Source organism: Bombina bombina, chromosome 4 (genome assembly GCF_027579735.1).
Source record: "Bombina bombina isolate aBomBom1 chromosome 4, aBomBom1.pri, whole genome shotgun sequence".
NCBI lineage: Eukaryota > Metazoa > Chordata > Amphibia > Anura > Bombinatoridae > Bombina > Bombina bombina.
Window position 1 is genome coordinate 1,225,023,563 of NC_069502.1, and position 25,122 is coordinate 1,225,048,684.

Consider the following 25,122-nt stretch of genomic DNA (forward strand, 5'->3'; position numbering starts at 1 on the left):
GAGATATCGGATCATATCAATGTCTGTGTAATTCTTTCTTCTATGTTGGTTTATTGCAGCATATAAAGAAAACTGTGTGTCACATTTTCTTTTTAAAGACACGATGAGTCCACGGATCTTCATCCTTACTTGTGGGATTTACACCTCCTGGTCAGGAGGAGGAGGCAAAGAGCACCACAGCAGAGCTGTTAAATAGCTCCTCCCTTCCCTCCCACTCCAATCTTTCTCTTTGCCTACGTTAGTGATAGGAAGAGGTAAAGTGAGGTGTTAGTATAGATTCTTCAATCAAGAGTTTATTATTTTTAAAGTAGTGCAAGATGGTGCTGCTTTGTTCTAGTGTGTAGCCGTAGTCCATATCAGTCTCTTCAGTAGAGCTCTTGGTGGCTTTAGAGCAATGGGAACTGGTGGGACATAATTCTCACTGCGCCTCCCATACATTTATGCTGCCCTTATCCTGATGGCCTAAGCAAACTCTAACTCAGGCCTTATTGTTGGGCTGTCCTGCTGTCGGACAGCATTAAAGGGACACTAAACCCAACATTTTTCTTTCATGATTCAGGTAGAGAATACAATTTTAAACAACATTACAATTTACTTCTATTATCTAATTTGCTTAATTCTTTAGATATCCTTTGTTGAAGAAATAGCAATGCACATGGGTGAGCCAATCACACAAGGCATCTATGTGCAGTAACCAATCATCAGCTACTGAGCCTATCTAGATATGCTTTTCAGGAAATTATATCAAGAGAATTAAGCAAATTAGATAATAGAAGTGAATTAGAAAGTTGTTTAAAATGACATGCTCTATCTAAATAGCAAAAGAAAAAAATTGGGTTTCATGTTCCTTTAAGGTAAGTGCAGACTTTTTTATTCTTGGACACAATAACAAAAGACTCAGAGGAAAAGGGGACACTGCACTTATTCATTTATTACTCATAAGGCAAATGGAGCCTTGGACATGGGACATAAGGCTCTCTGTGTATGGAGGTTTTTTCTGTGTGACAGCTTTTGTACAGGCACTGGGGCTGGGAGTAAAGCTGGTCTCTATCGGCTCTTTTTATTAAAAGTAAGCCGGTCGGGCTGTGTAGATGTTACCGCCCACGATGAGCGGGACTTTCATTTTGCACGCTTCAGACTTACTTAGAGGATGCTGCGCAGTTTCATATTGTATTCCCTCCGGAAACGTTCCGGTTTTATCTGTGGGACATCTCTGCTGCTACTCTTGCAGGACGGTGACGTTGCACATTGCTCTAGAACCGCATGTTTTTTCAATGAAAGCAAGCGGTTGTTAGCGCTCTGAAACCTGATCTTCTGCATCACGCCTCAGCAGAGCTGCTGAGGCGTAGATGTGTCTGATTGTGGGGAAAAAACGTTTTCTTTCATGTAATTAGCAAGAGTCCATGAGCTTGTGACGTATGGGATATACATTCCTACCAGGAGGGGCAAAGTTTCCCAAACCTCAAAATGCCTATAAATACACCCCTCACCACACCCACAAATCAGTTTTACAAACTTTGCCTCCCGTGGAGGTGGTGAAGTAAGTTTGTGCTAGATTCTACGTTGATATGCGCTTCACAGCAGGCTGGAGCCCGGTTTTCCTCTCAGCGTGCAGTGAATGTCAGAGGGATGTGAGGAGAGTATTGCCTATTTGAATTCAATGGTCTCCTTCTACGGGATCTATTTCATAGGTTCTCTGTTATCGGTCGTAGAGATTCATCTCTTACCTCCCTTTTCAGATCGACGATATACTCTTATATACCATTACCTCTACTGATTCTCGTTTCAGTACTGGTTTGGCTTTCTACTACATGTAGATGAGTGTCCTGGGGTAAGTAAGCCTTATTTTCTGTGTGACACTCTAAGCTATGGTTGGGCACTTTATATAAAAGTTCTAAATATATGTGTTTAAACATTTATTTGCCTTGATTCAGGATGATCAATATTCCTTATTTCAGACAGTCAGTTTCATTATTTGGGATAATGCATATGAATAAAACATTTTTCTTACCTTAAAAATTGACTTTTTTCCCTGTGGGCTGTTAAGTCATTCTTGGTGCTGACTTTTTTGGCTCAAAAAATTTCTTTGTCATTTCCGGCGTCATACTTGTCGCCGGAAGTTGTTCGTGTTTGCGTCATTTTTTTTTTACGTTTTGCGCCAAAAATGTCGGCGTCACCGGATGTGGCGTCATTCTTGGCGCCAATAATGTGGGCGGCTTTTTTGGCACCAAAAAAATGTGGGCGTCATTATTGTCTCCACCTTTTTTCTCTCATTATTTAAGTCTCATTTTTCATTTGCTTCTGGTTGTTAGAGGCTTGTTCATTGGCATTTTTTCCCATTCCTGAAACTGCCTTTTAAGGAATTTGATAGATTTTGCTTTATATGTTGTTTTTTCTCTTACATATTGCAAGATGTCTCAGATTGACCCTGGATCAGAAGCTACTTCTGGAAAAACACTGCCTGATGCTGGTTCTACCAAAGTTAAGTGTATCTGCTGTTAACTTGTGGTAACTGTCCCTCCGGCTGTAATTTGTGATGAATGTCATGATAAGCTTGCTAATGCAGATAGTATTTCCATTAGTAATATTCCATTACCTGTTGCTGTTCCATCAACATCTAATACTCAGGATGTTCCTGTTAATATAAGAGATTTTGTTTCTAAATCTATTAGGAAGGCTATGTCTGTTATTCCTCCTTCCAGTAAACGTAAAAGGTCTTTTAAAAGTTCACATTTTTCAGATGAATTTTTAAATGAACATCATCATTCTGATTTGTCGGTTTCTGATGATGATTTTTCTGGTTCAGAGGATTCTGTCTCAGATATTGACACTGATAAATCTTCATATTTATTTAAAATGGAATTTATTCGTTCTTTACTTAAAGAAGTTTTAATCGCATTAGAGATGGAGGAATCTAGTCCTCTTGATACTAAATCTACTAAGCGTTTAAATTCGGTTTTTAAACCTCCTACAGTTATTCCGGAAGTTTTTCCTGTCCCTGATGCTTTTTCTGAAGTAATTTCAAGGGAATGGAATAATCTGGGTAATTCATTTACTCCTTCTAAAAGGTTTAAGAAATTGTATCCTGTGCTATCTGACAGATTAGAGTTTTGGGACAAAATCCCTAAAGTTGATGGGGCCATCTCTACTCTCGCTAAACGTACTACTATTCCTACGGCAGATAGTACTTCCTTTAAGGATCCTTTAGATAGGAAAATTGATTCCTTTCTAAGGAAAGCTTATTTATGTTCAGGTAATCTTCTTAGGCCTGCTATTTCTTTGGCTGATGTTGCGGCAGCTTCCACTTTTTGGTTGGAGGCTTTGGCAGATCATAATACTCATAGTATTGTTAAACTTCTTCAACATGCTAATAACTTTATTTGTGATGCCATCTTTGATATCATTAGAGTTGATGTCAGGTATATGTCTTTAGCTATTTTAGCTAGAAGAGCTTTATGGCTTAAAACTTGGAATGCAGATATGTCTTCTAAGTCAACTTTGCTTTCCCTTTCTTTCCAAGGTAATAAATAGTTTGGTTCCCAGTTGGATTCTATTATTTCAACTGTTACTGGGGGGAAAGGAACTTTTTTACCTCAGGATAAAAAATCTAAAGGTAAATATAGGGCTGCTAATCGTTTTCGTTCCTTTCGTCAGAATAAGGAACAGAAGCCTGATCCTTCCCCTAAAGGAACAGTTTCGGTTTGGAAACCATCTCCAGTCTGGAATAAATCCAAGCCTTTCAGAAAGCAAAAGCCAGCTCCCAAATCCACATGAAGGTGCGGCCCTCATTCGAGCACAGCTGGTAGGTGGCAGATTACGATTTTTCAAAGACATTTGGATCAATTCGATTCACAGTCTTTGGATTCAAAACATTGTTTCACAAGGGTACAGAATAGGTTTCAAGGTAATGCCTCCTGCAAGAAGATTTTTTCTTTCTCGCATTCCAATAAACCCAGTGAAGGCTCAAGCATTTCTGAAATGTGTTTCAGATCTAGAGTTGGCTGGAGTAATTGTGCCAGTTCCAGTTCTGGAACAGGGTCTGGGGTTTTACTCCAATCTATTCATTGTACCAAAGAAGGAGAATTCCTTCAGACCAGTTCTGGATCTAAAAATATTGAATCGTTATGTAAGAATACCAACATTCAAAATGGTAACTATAAGGACTATTCTGCCTTTTGTTCAGCAAGGGCATTATATGTCCACAATAGATTTACAGGATGCATATCTGCATATTCCCATTCATCCAGATCACTATCAGTTTCTGAGATTCTCTTTTCTAGACAAGCATTACCAGTTTGTGGCTCTGCCGTTCGGCCTAGCAACAGCTCCAAGGATTTTTTCAAAGGTTCTCGGTGCCCTTCTATCTGTAATCAGAGAACAGGGTATTGTGGTATTTCCTTATTTGGACGATATCTTGGTACTTGCTCAGTCTTCACATTTAGCAGAATTTCATACGAATCGACTTGTGTCATTTCTTCAAGAACATGGTTGGAGGATCAATTTACCAAAGAGTTCATTGATTCCTCAGACAAGGGTAACCTTTTTAGGTTTCCAAATAGATTCAGTGTCCATGACTTTGTCTCTGACGGACAAGAGACGTCTGAAATTGGTTTCAGCTTGTCGAAACCTTCAGTCTCAATCATTCCCTTCGGTAGCCTTATGCATGGAAATTCTAGGTCTTATGACTGCTGCATCGGACGCGATCCCCTTTGCTCGTTTTCACATGCGACCTCTTCAGCTTTGTATGCTGAACCAGTGGTGCAGGGATTATACAAAGATATCACAGTTAATATCTTTAAATCCGATTGTACGACACTCTCCGACGTGGTGGACAGATCACCATCGTTTAGTTCAAGGGGCTTCTTTTGTTCTTCCAACCTGGACTGTGATCTCAACAGATGCGAGTCTGACAGGTTGGGGAGCTGTATGGGGGTCTCTGACAGCGCAAGGGGTTTGGGAATCTCAGGAGGCGAGATTACCAATCAACATTTTGGAACTCCGTGCGATTTTCAGAGCTCTTCAGTCGTGGCCTCTTCTGAAGAGAGAATCGTTAATTTGTTTTCAGACGGACAATGTCACAACCGTGGCATATGTCAATTATCAAGGGGGTCTCACAGTCCTCTGGCTATGAAAGAAGTATCTCGGATACTTGCTTGGGCGGAATCAAGCTCCTGTCTAATTTCTGAGGCTCACATCCCAGGTATAGACAATTGGGAAGCGGATTATCTCAGTCGCCAGACGTTACATCCGGGCGAATGGTCTCTTCACCCAGAGGTATTTCTTCAGATTATTCAAATCTGGGGACTTCCAGAAATAGATCTCTCATCTAAACAAGAAACTTCCCAGGTATCTGTCCAGATCCAGGGATCCTCAGGCGGAGGCAGTGGATGCATTGTCACTTCCTTGGAAGTATCATCCTGCCTATATCTTTCCGCCCCTAGTTCTTCTTCCAAGAGTGATCTCCAAGATTCTAAAAGAGAGTTAGTTTGTTCTGCTGGTGGCTCCAGCATGGCCTCACAGGTTTTGGTATGCGGATCTTGTCCGGGTGGCTACTTGCCAACCTTGGACTCTTCCATTAAGACCAGACCTTCTATCGCAAGGTCCTTTTTTCCATCAGGATCTCAAATCATTAAATTTGAAGGTATGGAGATTGAACTCATGATTCTCAGTCATAGAGGTTTCTCTGACTCCGTAATTAATACTATGTTACAGGCTCGAAAATCTGTGTCTAGGAAGATATGTTATCGAGTCTGGAAGACTTACATTTCTTAGTGCTCTTCTCATCAATTTTCCTGGCATTCTTTTAGAATTCCTAGAATTTTACAATTTCTTCAGGATGGTCTGGATAAAGGTTTGTCTGCAAGTTCTTTGAAATGACAAATTTCTGCTCTTTCTGTGCTGTTTCACAGAAAGATTGCTAATCTTCCTGATATTCATTGTTTTGTACAGGCTTTGGTTCGTATAAAACCTGTCATTAAGTCAATCTCTCCTCCTTGGAGTTTGAATTTGGTTCTGGGGGCTTTAGAAGCTCCTCCGTTTGAACCTATGCATTCTTTGGATATTAAATTACTTTCTTGGAAAGTGTTGTTCCTTTTGGCCATCTCTTCTGCTAGATGAGTTTCAGAGTTATCTGCTCTTTCTTGTGAATCTCCTTTTCTGATTTTTCATCAGGATAAGGCGGTGTTGCGGACTTCATTTAAATTTTTTCCTAAAGTTGTGAATTCTAACAACATTAGTAGAGAAATTGTTGTTCCTTCATTGTGTCCTAATCCTAAGAATTCAAAGGAGAGATCTTTACATTCTTTGGATGTAGTAAGAGCTTTGAAATATTATGTTGAAGCTACTAAAGATTTTAGAAAGACTTCTAGTCTATTTGTTATCTTTTCTGGGTCCAGAAAAGGTCAGAAGGCCTCCGCCATTTCTTTGGCGTCTTGGTTAAAGTCTTTGATTCATCATGCTTATGTCGAGTCGAGTAAAACTCCACCTCAAAGGATTACAGCTCATTCTACTAGGTCAGTTTCTACTTCCTGGGCGTTTAGGAATGAAGCTTCGGTTGATCAGATTTGCAAAGCAGCAACTTGGTCTTCTTTGCATACTTTTACTAAATTCTACCATTTTGATGTGTTTTCTTCTTCTGAAGCAGTTTTTGGTAGAAAAGTGCTTGAGGCACCTGTTTCAGTTTGATTCTTCTGCTTATAATATCAGTTTTTTTCATTATAAGATTAAAACTTATTTTGGGGTGTGAATTATTTTTTCAGCGGAATTGGCTGTCTTTATTTTATCCCTCCCTCTCTAGTGACTCTTGCGTGGAAGTTCCACATCTTGGGTATTCATTATCCCATACGTCACTAGCTCATGGACTCTAGCTAATTACATGAAAGAAAACATAATTTATGTAAGAACTTACCTGATAAATTCATTTCTTTCATATTAGCAAGAGTCCATGAGGCCCACCCTTTTTTTGTGGTGGGTATGATTTTTTTTTTTTTTTGTATAAAGCACAATTATTCCAATTCCTTATTTTTATGCTTCACACTTTTTTCTTATCACCCCACTTCTTGGCTATTCGTTAAACTGATTTGTGGGTGTGGTGAGGGGTGTATTTATAGGCATTTTGAGGTTTGGGAAACTTTGCCCCTCCTGGTAGGAATGTATATCCCATACGTCACTAGCTCATGGACTCTTGCTAATATGAAAGAAATGAATTTATCAGGTAAGTTCTTACATAAATTATCTTTTTTTTTTTTTTCATAAATGTGATACGTTTTTGCTTAAAGGGACATGAAAGCCAAAAAAAAATTTCATTCTTTAGATGGAGAATACAATTTTAAACAACTTTCTAATTTACTTCTATTATCTAATTTGTTTCATTCTCTTGGTATCATTTGTTAAAGGAGCAGAAATGCACTACTGGTTTCAAACTTAACAAATGGATGAGCCAATGACAATCGGTATAAATATGCAGCAACCAATCAGCAGCTAGAAACTAGGTTATTTGATGCTCCTGAGCTTTTCTAGATAACATTTCAGCAAAGGATAAAAAGGGAAGGAAGCAAATTAAATAAAAGTAGTAAATTGGAAAGTTGTTTAAAATTGTACTCTCTATCTGAATCATGAAAGAAAATGTTTGGGTTTCATGTCCCTTTAAGACAGGAAAATAGTTGCATTTAGTATTTAAAGTCACAGTATCCTGTTATACATTCAGGATTTATAAGTATTCACATGCAGTAAAAAAAGTTCTGTTTTAAAATTTAAAGGGCCAGTAACAATTTTTTGGTAATCAAAAATATTTATTTTATTTTTCTGAATTACATTGTTGTCTGTTTTTTCTCTAATATGGATTTAGAAGCTGTACAGAATGTTACTTGCGCCATGTTTTTGGATGCCAATGTTGAATGAGCTGTTCCTTTTTGTCCCTCATGTATTGAGAGGGCTTTAAGCTATAGAGAAACAAAAATTTCATGATCAAAATTTTCAAAAGTGGATGCTTCTCAGGAGAATGATGAGATTCAGAGTATGCCGCAGCTTTCTCCCCAAGCGTCCCAATCTTTAACGCCCGCACAAGCAGTGCCCTGTACTTCCACTCTAGCACCTGCTGGAGTTACGTTAAAAGACATAGCTGCTCTTATGTCTTCCACAATTTCGGATGCGTTGTCTGCTTTTCCTATGCTGCAAGGTAAACGTAAGAGGAAAGACAACCATGTGGTCAGTGAGGTTTCTGATGCTATGGTGGCAATCTCGGATGTACCCTCTCAGGGAACTGAGATGGAGGGTATAGAGGTTCTACCGGAAGGTGAAATATCAGACTCAAGGAGTTCCTTACCTTTGACTGATTCAGAGGTTGTCTCTTTCAGGTTTAAACTAGAACACCTCCGCCTGTTACTCAGGGATGTTTTGGTTACTTTAGACAACTGTGATTCCACAGTAGTGGTTGCCCCCCGAGAAATCCAGTAAATTGGACAGATATTTCGAAGTTCCTTCTTACTCAGATGTTTTTCCAGTTCCTAAGCGAGCTTCGGAAATCGTTTCTAAGGAATGGGAGAGACCAGGTATTCCCTTCTCTCCTCCTATTTTCAAGAAGATGTTCCCTATAGCTGACGCTGTCAGGGAAGCGTGGCAAACGGTTCCTAAGGTGGAAGGGGCTATTTCCACCTTGGCCAAAAGAACTACTATTCCTATTGAAGTTAGTTGTGCTTTTAAAGACCCCATGGACAAGAAGTTGGAGGGTTTTCTTCAAAATATTTATGTTCACCAAGGTCTGCTATTGCAGCTGGCTGCGTGCATTGCTACTGTCACCAGCACGGCAGCTTATTGGTTTGATGCTATGTCCGAGTCTCTTAAGACACAGACTTCTTTAGAGGAGATCCAGGATAGGATTAAAGCTCTGAAATTAGCCAATGCTTTTTATTACTGATGCTTCTCTGCAAATTACTAAATTGGCAGCTAAGAGTTCAGGGTTCTCTATCCTTGCCCGCAGAGCCTTATGGTTAAAACCTTGGTCTGTGGATGTATCATCTAAGTCTAAGCTTCTAGCTATTCCTTACAAGGGAAAGACCTTGTTTGCGCCTGGCCTGAAGGAAATCATCTCGGATATCACGGGAGGTAAGAGAGAGGTAAGGGTCATCTCCTTCCACAAGATAAGAAAAGTAAACAGAATGGACGACAAAGTAATTTTCGTTCCTTTCGTAATTTCAAGGGCAATTCCTTCTCTTCCTCCTCTAAACAGGAAGGAAACTATTTGCAATCTAAGCCTACTTGGAGACCCAGCCAGTCTTGGAACAAGGGTAAGCTATCCAAGAAGCCTGCTGCTGAATCCAAGTCAGCATGAAGGGCTTGCCCCCGATCCGGGACCGGATCTGGTCGGGGGCAGACTTTCGTTCTTTGCCCAGGCTTGGGTGCGGGACGTTCAGGATCCCTGGGCTATAGAAATAGTGTCTCAGGGATACAAACTGGAGTTCAAAAATTTTCCTCCCAAGGAAGATTTCTTCTTTCAAGATTATCTGCAGACCAGATAAAAAGAGAGGCGTTCTTACATTGTGTAAGAGACCTCTCCTCCCTGGGAATAATTTTTCCCAATCCTGTTCAGGAACAGGGGCAGGGTTTTTATTCAAATCTATCTGTAGTTCCCAAAAAGGAGGGAACTTTCAGACTTATCCTAGACCTCAAGGGTCTAAACAAGTTTCTCAGAGTTCCATCATTCAAGATGGAGACTATTCGTACCATTCTTCCTTTGATCCAGGAGGGTCAATTTATGACAGTGGATTTAAAGGATCCATATCTTCATGTTCCTATCTACAGAGATCAACACAAGTTCCTAAGGATTGCCTTTCTGGATGAACACTTTCAGTTCGTGGCTCTTCCTTTCGGTCTGGCCACGGCACCTAGAATATTTATAAAGGTTGTGGGGTCTCTGCTGGCGGTTCTAAGACCGCGGGGCATTGCGTTGGCGCCTTACCTGGACAATATTCTAATCCAGGCGCCATCTTGTCAACAAGCAAGGTCCCATACGACATTGTGCTATCCTTCCTGAGAATTCACGGGTGGAAGATAAATCTGGAAAAGAGTTCCTTAATCCCGAAGACAAGGGTGACTTTCTTGGGAACTCTAATCGATTTTATATCTATGAGGATTTTTCTGACAGAAGTCAGAAAATCAAAGATTCTAGATACCTGTCGAGCCCTTCAGTCCAGTTCTCGGCTGTCAGTGGCTCAGTGCATGGAAGCAATCGGACTGATGGTGGCGGCAATGGACATCTTACCGTTTGCTCGGTTTCACCTCAGGTCTCTGCAGTTAAACATGCTCAGGCAGTGGAATGGAGATTATGCAGATTTGTCTCCTTGAATATCCCTGGAACAGGAGATGAGGGACTCTCTTCAATGGTGGTTGTCTCTGGATCATCTATCCCAGGGGACATGCTTTTGCAGACCTTCATGGGTTATTGTGACAATGGACGCCAGCCTTTTAGGATGGGGAGCAGTCTGGGGCTCCCTAAAGGCTCAGGGAGTATGGACTCAGTCACAGTCTCTTATTCCTATAAACATCCTGGAACTAAGAGCGATCTTCAATGCTCTCCTGGCCTGGCCTCAGTTGGCTTCGGCCCAGTTCATCAGATTCCAGTCGGACAACATAACGACAGGGGCTTACATCAATCATCAGGGAGGAACGAGAGGAGTTCCTTAGCGATGACAGAGGTAGCCAAAATAATCCGGTGGGCGGAGGTCCATTCTTGCCATCTGTCAGTGATCCACATCCCAGGGGTGGACAACTGGGAGGCAGACTTTCTGAGCAGGCAGACTTTTCATCCGGGAGAGTGGGAACTCCTTCCGGAAGTGTTCTCCAACCTGATTCTCAAATGGGGTCGAAAATACAAAGTCCTTAATCCAGCACACAGCGACCCATTGCAAGCCACTCCAGAGCTCCACTCCAGGCTCTGTATCATCAATAAAAAAAATCCAAAGAGAGTAGCAGCAAACCAGATAGTGTTTTTTGTTTAACACAACAACAAATGCAGCAACATTTCGGTATTACTACCTTAGTCATGCTTAAGTGCATACTAACTTTGATTCTATTTATACCTATCCATCACTAGGTGGCGCTAAAGGGCCAAAATTACATTAACCCTAAATTTACCACAATACAATTTCTCAATATTTTCAAATTTAGGTTAACATTTTTTACTAAATATATACAATCAAACATAGAATCCTCTATATAAAATGATCCAAGTACAGATTTATACAGAAGTCAATGTATAAGAACACACACATATTCAAATCTATATTTAACCCTTTAGGCTCCATTGTATCTAATTTCCAAATCCAGAAACATTCACGTTGTTTCAATAAGAGCTCCCTATCTCCTAACCTACGTGGCATTAACACTTTTTCAATTATTTGGAACCTTAACTGTCCTATTGAGTGTCCCTTCTCAATGAAATGGTGGGCTACAGGGGCTTTAATATTTTTAGTTCGAATATTACTTTTATGCTCTATTATCCTGTCCTTAAATGGGGTCGGCCGGAGTTGGCTCTCATGGCATCTCGTCAGAATGCCAAGCTCCCGAGATACGGGTCCAGGTCCAGGGATCTCCAGGCGGCACTGATAGATGCTTTGGCAGTTCCTTGGTCCTTCAGCCTAGCATATCTATTTCCCCCGTTTGCTCTTCTTCCTCGAGTCATTGCTCGAATCAAACAGGAGAAGGCATCAGTGATCCTCATCGCTACTGCGTGGCCTCGCAGGATTTGATATGCCCATCTGGTGGACATGTCATCCCTGCCACCTTGGAAACTTCCATTGAGGAAGGACCTTCTCATTCAAGGACCCTTCCTTCACCCAAATCTAGCTTCTCTGAAGCTGACTGCTTGGAGATTGAACGCTTAATCCTATCCAAGCGGGGTTTTTCTGATTCGGTCATAGAGACCTTAATTCAGGCGTGTAAACCTGTAACTAAAAAGATTTACCTTAAGATATGGCGTATATCTCTATTGGTGTGAATCCAAGCGGTAATCGTGGAGTAGAGTTAGGATTCCCAGTATTTTGTCTTTTCTCCAAGAAGGTTTGGAGAAGGGTTTATCGACAAGTTCCCTAAAGGGTCAGATCTCTGCCTTATCTATTTTGTTACACAAATGTCTGGCAGATGTACCAGATGTATAGTTGGAGGTGTATGAACTATGCGCTGTGAGGGTATGCTAATAGGTCTATTAGAGCTTCCTCTAGGCTCTGGGTGTCAGAATATATTTTATGTGTGTTTAGACTTTTAGCGCTCAGAGCTAATACCTCATAAGGAAAGAGTCAAAGGCAATAAATAAATTTAAGATTTCAGAATTTATTAAGAAATAATGTAAAATTGTGTAAAAAATGGCAAAGATATAATCTATATTTAAAAATTGACACAAACTAGGTTGGCCAACCTTGAGAAATATATATTGTGGAATATACCAAATGTGACAACAAAATAAAAATCAGTTAAACGTTTTTAAAAAAAACAAAATACCTAAAAGAATATCTCATGATATAACTCGATTGCAATGAGTCTAGTATCAAAGTTAACACAAAAATGGTTTGTGCAGGTATTTGTAGCAATTGTAGCTAATTAACTTATGATAATTTGATACAGCTGTTGCAGTCCGTGAAAATTATAACAGTGATAAATATTTCACACACAATAGTGATTTATTTTACACAGACAATATAGACTGGCAATTCTTAAAGTATTTCTTTAAAAAAGATTGCTAAAAAAACGAGAAGATGGACCTCTTTCTTATAAATTTGTGCAAGATGAACGCGTGCGGGTATAGTCTTGTTTACTATTGCAATGGATGCACTTCGTCTGGATCGATAAGTGTTTGAAAATTACAAGTTTTTTTCTTTTTTAGTTTCGGCTGTATGCTCCCAAATTTGCCATTTTAGCGTTATATTGAGATGGTAAACTTGCGCTCTGAATGTGAGCAAACAAATCTGTAGGAGATTCTGTTATATACTGGCAGTCCAGTGTTGAGGGGTACAATCTGTCAGTGATTAGTTTAGATTCTTTATGTGTTGCAAGTGCACTTGTGAGTTGGTTACTACCTTTGTTTTTCAGATGGTTCCGCTGACGTCCTGGTTACCGGTTACGTTGTTGCTCACCAGTGGCGAGTCTAGATTGCGCTGCGGCTCATTCAAAATCACCCCCCTTGTCCTTAGACTGCCTGTGATTGGATGTCGGCGAGCGGCTCTTCTGCTGTTGGTTTTTCAAGTAAAAAGGTTTCTTTCAGTTGTAGACGCTACCGGAGCGTACAATGATTTAGCTAGATGTTTCTGCTAAGATCCCTCTTAGGGTTATCCGTCTGGTTGAACTGATCCACTGTCCTGTGGGATCCTGGTGGTTTTGAAGAGAGTCTTTTGTGTGAGGATTTGCAAATTTTTTAGCAATGTTTTTTAAAGAAATACTTTAAGAATTGCCAGTCTATATTGTCTGTGTAAAATAGATCACTATTGTGTGTGAAATATTTATCACTCTGTTATAATTTTCACGGACTGCAACAGCTGTATCAAATTATCATAAGTTAATTAGCTACAATTGCTACAAATACCTGCAGAAACCATTTTTGTGTTAACTTTGAACTCTGATACTAGACTCATTGCAATCGAGTTATATCATGAGATATTCTTTTAGGTATTTTGTTTTTTTTTAAAAAATGTTTAACTGATTTTTATTTTGTTGTCACATTTGGTATATTCCACAATATATATTTCTCAAGGTTGGCCAACCTAGTTTGTATCAATTTTTAAATATAGATTATATCTTTGCCATTTTTTACACAATTTTACATTATTTCTTAATAAATTCTGAAATCTTAAATTTATTTATTGCCTTAGACTCTTTCCTTATGGGGTATTAGCTCTGAGCGCTAAAAGTCTAAACACACATAAAAGATGTACCAGATATACAATCTTTTTGTCAGGCCTTGGTTCGGATCAGGCCCGTGTTCAAACCAGTTACTCTTCCATGGAGTCTGAATTTAGTTCTTAAAGTTCTTCAAGGGGCTCCGTTTGAGCCTATGCATTCCTTAGATATTAAGTTGTTATCTTGGAAAGTTTTATTTCTTGTTGCTATTTCTTTAGCTCGAAGAGTGTCTGAGCTCTCGGCTTTGCAATTCAATTCGCCTTACCTTATTTTCCATTCAGATAAGGTAGTTTTACGTACTAAACTAGGGTTTCTTCCTAAGGTTGTTTCAGTAAGGAGCATTAATAAGGAGATTGTTGTTCCTTCCTTGTGTCCTAATCCTTCTTCTCAGAAGGAACGTCTTCTGCACAATTTGGACCTAGTCCGTGCTTTAAAATTTTACTTACAAGCGACTAAGGGCTTTCGTCAGTCGTCTTCTCTGTTTGTCATTTTCTCGGGAAAACGTAAGGGTCAGAAAGCTACGGCTACCTCTTTCTTTTTGGTTGAAGAGTATCATCCGCTTTGCATATGAGACTGCTGGACAGCAGCCTCCTGAAAGAGTTACGGCTCATTCCACTAGGGCTGTTGCTTCCTCATGGGCATTCAAAAATGAAGCTTCTGTAGAACAGATTTGCAAGGCTGCAACTTGGTTTTCTCTTCACACTTTTTCTAAATTTTATAAATTTGATACTTTTACCTCGGCCGACGCTGCTTTTGGGAGAAAGGTTCTTCAAGCAGTGGTGCCTTCCATTTAGGTTTCCTGTCTTGTCCCTCCCTTATCATCCGTGTACTCTAGCTTTGGTATTGTATCCCACAAGTAAGGATGATGATCCGTGGACTCATCGTGTCTTTAAAAAGAAAAGAAAACATGATGAGTCCACGGCCCGCCCTGTTCTTTTAAGACAGGTTGTTCATTTTTGTAAACTTCAGACACCTCTGCACCTTGGATTTTCCTTTCTCTTCCTAACTTCGGTCGAATGACTGGAGTGGGAGGGAAGGGAGGAGCTATATATACAGCTCTCCTGTGGTGCTCTTTGTCTCCTCCTGCTGACCAGGAGGTGTAATCCCACAAGTAACGATGATGAACCGTTGACTCATCGTGTCTAAAAAGAAACAAAATTATCAGGTAAGCATAAATTTTCTTTTTTCCTTGTTTTCGGAAGCCAAATCTATTTCACTCCTATTGCAGCTGCGATGGTCAGACAAATACTGTGGTTATAGGAGGCAAGAAGTAGACTATATTGGACACTACTAAAAACACTGCACAAAAGGGCACATTACCCGGACACATAAAAAAGAAATACAAATAGATAAAACATCAGGGAGTACGACTGTGATGCCGGCTTGAATTTTTTGCAGCGGCTAAGACCGAATAACATATCTGTCTTGAAGAAGGCCCAAACAGGGGCCGTAACGATGACTACTAAACCATGAATTTGATATATGAGTAATACAAATTTATTTGGATTATGATTTAAAGACCTGTGAGTACACTTCAAATTCTTTGTTTTATCTATATGTAAAATTGAGGATAGCACCTGGGTATTGAATACACCCTAAAGGTTGGAGTGCTGGGCTACCGGTGTGTGTGTGTGTGTGTGTGTGTATGTGTGTATGTATGCATTACTGTGATAAGTCATATATTTACAAAAAATGTTCACAAAATTCTATCTGGCATTTTAAAAAAATGATTGCCAAATGGTTCCCCAGTACAGTAAACTACTTGTTACTTATCTATTTGCCTTTTCTGGTTCCCACTTGAAGAATTTACAATTAAAGGGACAGTCTACTACAGAATTTATTTTCTTTTTAATGACACGATGAGTCCACGGATCATCTTAATTACTAATGGGAATACCTCTCCTGCCCTGCAGGAGGTGGCAAAGAGCACCACAGAAAAGCTGTTAAATATCTCCTCCCTTCCCTCCCACCTCAGTCATTCTCTTTGCCTACATTAAAGGGACACTGATCCCAAATTTTTTCTTTCGTGATTCAGATAGAGCATGCAATTTTAAGCTACTTTCTAATTTACTCCTATTATCAATTTCTTCTACAAGATACGACGAGTCCACGGATTTCATCCTTACTTGTGGAATATTATCCTCCTGCTAACAGGAAGTGGCAAAGAGCACCACAGCAGAGCTGTATATATAGCTCCTCCCTTCCCTCCACCCCCAGTCATTCTCTTTGCCTGTGTTATACTAGGAAGAGGTAAAGTGAGGTGTTAGTTTTATTTTCTTCAATCAAGAAGTTTTTTTTTGTTTTTTTTTGTAAACAATTTTTATTGAGGTTGTGCGAAAATAATACAACTTATGAGGAATAACATATCCTAAACAAACATATATGATACAGTACAATGTTTCTGCATACATAAATACAGATTACATTCCCATCATAGGTGACGCTATGCAGAAGACTGGAACCTCTTTTCATTTTTACATATTCTAAACAAAATGAGTTTCCTCACTTAAAACCAAGGCACCTTCTGTGCTTACTATAGGAGAGGAAAGTGGGAAATTCGAGTGGACCTATAAGATTAAAGCAGATTAACAATTAGTATGCAAAATAATATAAACACTGGAGGGGTCCTTTCTAAAGTTGGATAATATGATGAGCTATGTAGGTATGGTTTTAAAGTTTTCTATACTAACAAACTGTTAGGGACTATATCAGGGGGAAAAAAACATGTAGGGATAGCCAAATTTGATCCCTTTGAGCTGTCATTAAAGACAATTCAGCTATAACAGAATCATTGTAGTAGTATTATAGAGAGCTAAGGTGCGGCATGAGTAAGAGAAACCGCGTAGATAACTTTCCAAAAAAAGGGAAGTATATTATATATGGGATGGGGGAGGGGAGGGGGGAAGGAGGTAGTAACCAAGTTAGAAGGTATATTATTTGAAACTGTGATAGGATGGGAGGTGGTAGCATATGCGTAAAGCACAATATATCAAAGGATTGTACATTTCTAAAGAATGTAAAATAAACCACTGTGTTTCCTGGTTTAAGGCAACCAAGCTGCTATAGAGTGAGCGCCATATCCTAATAAATGAACTGACTGCGCATGGGCTGAAACTATATTATACAGTATTGTTATTAAAAAATTCTCCATATCTATAAATTGAAGTCATGCTACTCTACTATACAATCTAGTGCTTAGGGATTTATCATATTCATTGCATAGACCGGGGTTAATATATGCATTATTTACATGTAGACATACCTGTTAGGGACAGATAAATGTTTTGAAGACTTACATTTTAGGCGACCATGGTATTTTATTTATTATGTGACGCCTGGGCTACCAGGATACAGGAGCTCAGCTACACTGCGGTACAGGCCCATTGTTTAGACATTTTTCCACTCAGGCAGTGGTCATGGTTTGCTATACTAAGACTATTAGTTGCATTGTAGGACCTGAGAATCTAAGGTGTCACTTATAACTGAGGTTATGCAGCTCCTTGGTGACATACTAGGGAAAGGGAATGTACATCACAGTACTAGTGTAGGTCCAGCCCACATTAGAGAGCAAATTGCCCTAGAATAATTGAGATCAGTACAAATATTAAGCCTAGGAGGTAGCGTGTCTTCAGCGCTCCTGTATATATGGTCATGGGGGCATTAAACGTCAGCCTTGGAGCTCCGCTACGGAAGTAAATTACCTCACTAGAAGACCTGTTATATTGGGCATAGGGCTGGATATGAGTTGAACACCAAAACCTAGTAGGCCAACAATCAAGAGCTATTCACATGTAGTTTCCAATACTGGGGTTGAGTAAGAAATACGTATAACCAAAAACAGGATGCACTTATCGTATGGACAAGACTAGAAAACACATAGTGAGATAACAAAGTAGAGGAGGGACTAGCCTTACTCCATATAAGCTATAACACATACAGCAAACATATTATTTAAGACCTCAGGACATTAAGCCATGCTGTCTCGGCCGCCGACAGCACGGCTCATGTAGAAATCATGGGTACATGTCCACCGTGTACATGTCAGGAGGAGGAACATGCCATATAATAAAAAAAGTCCATCAATGTGGTGTTACAGATGAGATACCAATAGGCCGCAAACCCCAATGAAGGAGTCCCACACATGAGGCTGAATTATAGCAAAGTCAATGAGTAAATCTGGCCCAAGGTAGCTGTGTAAAGTTCTATCATTTTAACTTATATATGTATTGCCACAGTAAGCAGTCCCACTAAACATTGTGAGGGTAAATGTTCAGACTGGAGATAGATTCCATATACGTTGCAAAGCAGAGGCTGCAAGTAGGTTCACAGGGGGCTCCAGATTAGCCTATGCCTTTTCTTAGGTGTACCGGGAACATACTGCACCGGTAACATGCGGCCCCGTGATGCACACCAACTCACAGTGACCCGCTCAGGCTCTCTCACTCCTACCTCTGCACCCCGGAGCCAGGGGAAAGCCCCATAAACAAGGTTGCGGTCTGTAGATATCACAAGCCCCGCAGCTACAGGTAAGTTTGAGTGAGGGCTGAAAGTTACTAAAGTCTCGCGACTCACCGGGCAGTCCAGGGTCAAAGTATTTAGTCGGATTATGACCTTCTGTCGCCCTTGGTAGCATGTGTGCCTCTCGGGCATCTTGATCCCTGGAATGGTGGCTGAGCGGCTCGCCATGCTGGAGTGAGTCGGGCAGGCGACACAAGGACTCATGAGCTAGTATACCCTCGGCAATACTCTGGTCAGAACCTGCGTTAACACTAGACAGGCTGAGGGTAATATGCTCAGGAACGGTAGTTGCAGTGCAGTACTCAAGAAGTGTTGCTTCCATTCTGGCGATATGTGCATATAGGAGCTGCGCCACTTCCTCTGCCCAGTAGTTCAGGGCCTCCATCCTTGCCATATTTTTATAGAGCTTCTAACAGCCAGGGATAGCTTCCTGGAAACTTGCAGGGTCTTGAAGGATTATTAAAGATCAAGAGATTTCCCTATGGTGTAAAAAAAATTTGATCCCAAGGGTAGATAAATGAGATTTCAGTCATGTTAGAGCCAGGGGCTCCATTCATGCACGTCTGACTCCCTTGGAAGTTGGCTCCGCCCCCAATCAAGAAGTTTTTTATTTTAAATGGTACCGGTGAGTACTATTTTCCTCAGGGGTATATGGAAGAAGATTTCTGCCCCGAGGTTGATGATCTTAGCAGATGTAACCAAGATCCATGTTGGTTCCCACAGAGCTTCTGAAGGTAGTACAAGAGACATCTTCAGTGTGGAGAACGTTTTCATGCTACAAGCAGCATTGAGGTATGTTCAGCCCTTTATTTCTGAGGAGACTTGGTATATCAGAACTGGCTGACATTTATTTCCCTGCAAGGGAAGGGTTAAGCAGTAGACTTGTAAAACAAAGGGTATTACTGAGAAATCTGTGCTTAATTTATTTTATTGACATATTGGGCAAAGCATTTATTATGGGCTTAACAGCAATATAAAGAGACACTGGGAGAGGCAGGAGGGTCAATATGCTTACCGGTTTTTATTGTGTGTTCAAATAAACAGTTTGGCCGTAATTTGGTGTACTTAGGGGTTAAACAAATCCACATGGCTTATACTGTAACCCGCTTCCCCATGCAGTTGTTCAGTCCTATGCGATCATCGTCCATGATGGGCGGGGCTTATTTTTCACGCGCTCAAACGTGCACTTTGCTCTGGCTGAGAAGGCAGCAGGCATTAGCTCCGGTTGGGTCTAAACTGATGTTCTGTTAACCGGATCGTTGTCGAGTCATTTTGCAGGGGTTATTTTTTCAAAATCCTAACATATTTTTGACTATAGATATCTTTTAGAGGTTCATTTCTCCCCTTACTCTTGGGGTGCAATAATTTTTGGAACTATTGAGTTGGTGTACCTAATTTAAAAGCGTTAATTAACGTTTTGAAGCAGTTTGGGAAAAAATTGTGCTCTTTTTTTATACCTTAAAAGCGCAGTACACGTTTTTAAAAAATGTGTTTAAATCAATAAATAAAGTGTTTAACGACTATTGTGGTTATTACTAGTCTGTTCAACATGTCTGACATTGAGGAAACTCATTGCTCTATGTGTTTAGAAGCCATTGTGGAACCCCCTCTTACATTGTGTACCTCTTGTACTGAAAGGGCCTTACATTGTAAAAAGCATATTTTAGGTAAAGTAAGTGTGTCTAAGGATGATTCTCAATCTGAAGAGAATCAGGATATGCCATCCAATTCTCCCCAAGTGTCACAACCTTTAACGCCCACACAAGCGACGCCAAGTACCTCTAGTGCGTCTAATTCTTTTACTCTGCAGGAGATGGCTGCAGTTATGTCAACTACCCTTACAGAGGTATTATCTAAATTACCAGTATTACAGGGTAAACGCAGTAGGTCAGGTATTAATGTGAATACTGAATCCTCTGATGCTTTATTGGCTATTTCCAATGTACCCTCACAGTGCTCTGAGTTGGGAGTCAGGGAATTGTTGTCTGAGGGAGAAGTTTCAGACTCAGGAAATGTTACCTCAGACAGATTTGGACGTGATGTCCTTTAAATTTAAGCTTGAACACCTCTGCTTGTTATTTCGGGAGATTTTAGCGACTCTGGATGATTGTGACCCTATTGTAATACCACCAGAGAAATTGTGTAAGATGGACAAATAACTAGAGGTGCCTACCTACACTGATGTTTTTCCGGTTCCTCAAAGAATTTCTGAAATTGTAAAAAAAAAGGAATGGGATAGACCAGGTATACAGTTCTCTCCCCCACCTAATTTTAAGAAAATGTTTCCCATATCAGACACCATTCGGGACTCGTGGCAAACGGTCCCTAAGGTGGAGGGAGCTATATGTACCCTGGCTAAGCGTACAACTATACCTATTGAGGACAGTTGTGCTTTCAAAGACCCTATGGATAAAAAGTTAGAGGGTCTTCTAAAGAAATGATTTATTCATCAGGGTTTCCTTTTACAACCTACGGCTTGCATTGTTCCAGTTACTACTGCAGCAGCTTTTTGGTTTGATGCTGTAGAAGAGTCCCTGAAGGTTGAGACTCCATTAGATGACATTTTGGATAGAATCAAGGCTCTTAAGCTAGCTAATGCTTTTATTACTGATGCCGCTTTTCAAATTGCTAAATTAGCGGCGAAAATTGCAGGATTTGCCATTTTAGCGCGTAGAGCGTTATGGCTCAAATTTTGGTCTGCTGATGTGTCATCAAAGTCTAAGCTTTTAGCTATTCCTTTTAAAGGTAAGACCCTATTTGGGCCTGAATTGAAGGAAATCATTCCAGACATTACTGGAGGTAAAGGCCATGCCCTACCTCAGGATAAGTCTGTTAAGATGAGGGGTAAACAAAATAATTTTCGTTCCTTTCGAAACTATAAAGGAGGACCCTCTGCTTCCTCTTCCTCCACAAAGCAGGAAGGGAATTTTGCTCAATCAAAGTCAGTCTGGAGACCCAACCAGGCTTGGAATAAAGGTAAACAATCCAAGAAGCCCACTGCTGCTACAAAGACAGCATGAAGGGGTGGCCCCCAATCCGGGACCGGATCTAGTTAAGGGGCAGACTTTCTTTCTTTGCTCAGGCTTGGGCAAGAGATGTTCAGGACCCCTGGGCGCTGGAAATCGTAACCCACGGGTATCAACTGGAATTCAAGGATTTTCTCCCAAGAGGGAGATTTCATCTTTCACGATTATCTGTAGACCAGATAAAGAGAGGCGTTCTTACACTGTTTAAAAGACCTCTTTACTGTGGGAGTAATTTGTCCCTTTCCAAAACTGGAACAGGGGCAGGGGTTCTACTCAAATCTTTTCGTGGTTCCCAAAAAAGAGCTAACTTTCAGACCCATTTTAGATCTCAAGTGTCTAAACAAGTTTCTCAGAGTTCCATCATTCAAGATGGAGACTATACGAGCAATCTTACCAATGATCCAGGAGGGTCAATATATGACTACCGTGGACTTGAAGGATGCATACCTTCATATCCCTATTCACAAGGATCATCATCAGTTCCTAAGGTTTGCCTTCCTGGACAAACATTATTAGTTTGTGGCTCTTCCCTTCGAGTTGGCCACAGCACCCAGGATCTTCACAAAGGTTCTAGGGTCCCTTCTGGTGGTTCTCAGACCGCGGGGCATAGCAGTGGTGCCTTATCTGGACGATATTTTGATTCAGGCGTCAACTTATCATCTGAAAGTCTCACACGGACAGTGTTGTCTTTCCTGAGAACTCACGGTTGGAAGGTGAACATAGAAAAGAGTTCACTAGTTCCACGGACAAGGGTTCCCTTCTTGGGAACTCTGATAGACTCGGTAGATATGAAAATATTTCTGATGGAGGTCAGAAAATCAAAGATTCTAAATACTTGCCGAGCACTTCAGTCCATTCCTCGGCCATCAGTGGCTCAGTGTATGGAGGTCATTGGATTAATGGTAGCGGCAATGGACATCATTCCATTTGCTCGCTTTCATCTCAGACCACTGCAGCTGTGCATGCTTGGACAGTGGAATGGGGATTATGCAAATTTATCTCCTCAGATAAATCTGTATCAAGAGACCAGAGACTCTCTTCTTTGGTGGTTGTCGCCGGATCATCTGTCCCAGGGGACTTGTTTCCGCAGACCCTCGTGGGTGATAGTGACAACGGACGCCAGCCTACTTAGCTGGGGTGCAGTCTGGAATTCCCTGAAGGCTCAGGGTGTTTGGACTCAGGTGGAGTCTCTACTTCCAATCAATATTCTGGAACTGAGAGCAATTTTCAATGCGCTTCAGGCGTGGCCTCAGTTGGCTTCGGCCAAATTCATCAGATTCCAGTCGGACAATATCACGACTGTGGCGTATATCAATCATCAGGGGGGAACAAGGAGTTCTTTAGCGATGATAGAAGTATCAAAGATAATCCGATGGGCGGAGGCCCACTCTTGCTATCTATCAGCAATTCACATCCCAGGAGTAGAGAACTGGGAAGCGGATTTTCTAAGTCGTCAGACTTTTCATCCGGGGGAGTGGGAACTCCACCCGGAGGTGTTTGCCTCATTGATTCGCCAATGGTGCAGACCGGAATTAGATCTAATGGCATCTCGTCAGAATGCCAAGCTTCCATGTTACAGATCCAGGTCGAGGGATCCTCAGGCAGAACTGATAGATGCCCTAGCAGTACCTTGGTGTCGTTTAGCCTAGCCTATGTGTTTCCACCGTTTCCTCTCCTTCCACGCGTGATTGCACGGATCAAACAGGAGAGAGCTTCAGTAATTCTGATAGCGCCTGCGTGGCCACGCAGGACTTGGTATGCGGATATAGTGAACATGTCCTCTCTGCCACCGTGGAAACTTCCTTTGAGACAGGATCTTCTCATTCAAGGTCCTTTCCAACATCCAAATCTAAATTCTCTGCAGCTGACTGCTTGGAGATTGAACGCTTGATTTTATCTAAGAGGGGATTCTCTGATTCAGTCAATACTTTGATACAGGCTCGTAAGCCTGTAACTAGAAAAATCTATCATAAGATATGGCGTAAATATCTTTATTGGTGTGAATCCAAGGGCTACTCATGGAGTAAAGTTAGGATTCCCAGGATTCTGTCTTTTCTCCAAGAAGGATTGGAGAAAGGGTTGTCAGCAAGTTCCTTAAAGGGACAGATTTCTGCTTTGTCAATTTTGCTTCACAAACGTTGGGAGATGTGCCAGATGTTCAGTCGTTTTGTCAGGCTCTATCCAGAATTAAGCCTGTATTTAGACCAATTACTCCTCCCTGGAGTTTGAATTTAGTTCAAGCTCTTCAAGGGGTTCCGTTTGAACCCATGCATTCCATAGATATTAAATTGTTATCTTGGAAAGTTTTGTTTTTGGTTGCTATTTCTTCTGCTCGAAGAGTTTCGGAGCTTTCAGCGTTACAATGTGATTCGCCTTATCTTATATTTCATTCCGATAAGGTGGTTTTACGTACCAAACCTGGATTTCTTCCTAAAATTGTTTCAAATAAGAATATTAATCCGGAAATTGTTGTTCCTTCCTTGTGTCCTAATCCTTCTTCTAAGAAGGAGCATCTGTTGCGTAATCTGGACGTGGTCAGTGCCTTGAAGTTTTACTTACAGGCAACCAAGGATTTCCGTCAATCATTTTCATTATTCATTGTTTATTCTGGAAAGCGTAGGGGTCAGAAAGCAACGGCTACCTCTCTTTCTTTCTGGCTGAGAAGTATCATCCGCCTGGCATATGAGACTGCTGGACAGCAGCCTCCTGAAAGAATTACGGCTCATTCTACTAGGGCTGTGGCTTCCACATGGACCTTTAAAAACGATGCATCTGTTGAACAGATTTGTAAGGCTGCGACTTGGTCGTCCCTTCATACTTTTTCCAAATTTTCCAAATTTGATACTTTTGCTTCTTCTGAGGCTGTTTTTGGAAGAAAAGTTCTTCAAGCAGTGGTGCCTTCCGTTTAGGTCTCTGTCTTGTCCCTCCCTTTCATCCGTGTCCTGTAGCTTTGGTATTGTATCCCACAAGTAAGGATGAAATCCGTGGACTCGTCGTATCTTGTAGAAGAAAAGGAAATCAAGTAAGCATAAATTTCCTTTTTTCTTTGTTCTCTTTATTTGAAAAAGAAGGCATCTAAGCTTTTTTTTTTGGTTTAGTACTCTGGACAGCACTTTTTTATTGGTGGATGAATTTATCTACCAATCAGCAAGGACAACCCAGGTTGTTTACCAAAAATGGTCCGGCATCTAAACTTATATTCTTGCATTTCAAATAACGATACCAAGAGAATGAAGAAAATTTGATAATAGGAGTAAATTAAAAAGTTGCTTAAAATTGCATGCTCTATCTGAATCACGAAAGAAAAAAATTGGGTTCAGTGTCCCTTTAAGTGCAAGGAGGTGATAAATTAGGTGTTAGAAAAAGATTCTTCAATCAAGAGTTTATTATTTTTAAAGTAGTACAAGATTGCGCTGCCTTGTTCTAGGGTGTAGCCGTAGTCCATATCAGTCTCTTCAATAGAGCAGTGGTGGCTTTAGAGCAATAGGACCTTGTGGGACATAATTCTCACTGCGCCTCCCATATCTTGATGCTGCCCTAATCTTGATAGCCTAAATAAGATGACTCGGGCTTTATCTTTCTCCACAGGACTATGTGAGGGAGAGGACTCTCAATCCTGCTGAGCTGCCCTGCTGTCGGGCAGATTTTACAGGTAAGTGCTGCTTTTTATTCTGGGTCAGTAAAAAAGATCTCA

The 25,122-nt window shown here is 40.7% G+C and overlaps 1 protein-coding gene across 1 annotated transcript in view; it reads left to right on the forward strand.

Moving 5' to 3' along the window:
• XPO5 (exportin 5) overlaps nucleotides 1-25,122 on the forward strand; it is a 630,805-nt gene that overhangs the window by 76,363 nt on the left and 529,320 nt on the right. The window lies entirely within an intron of this gene.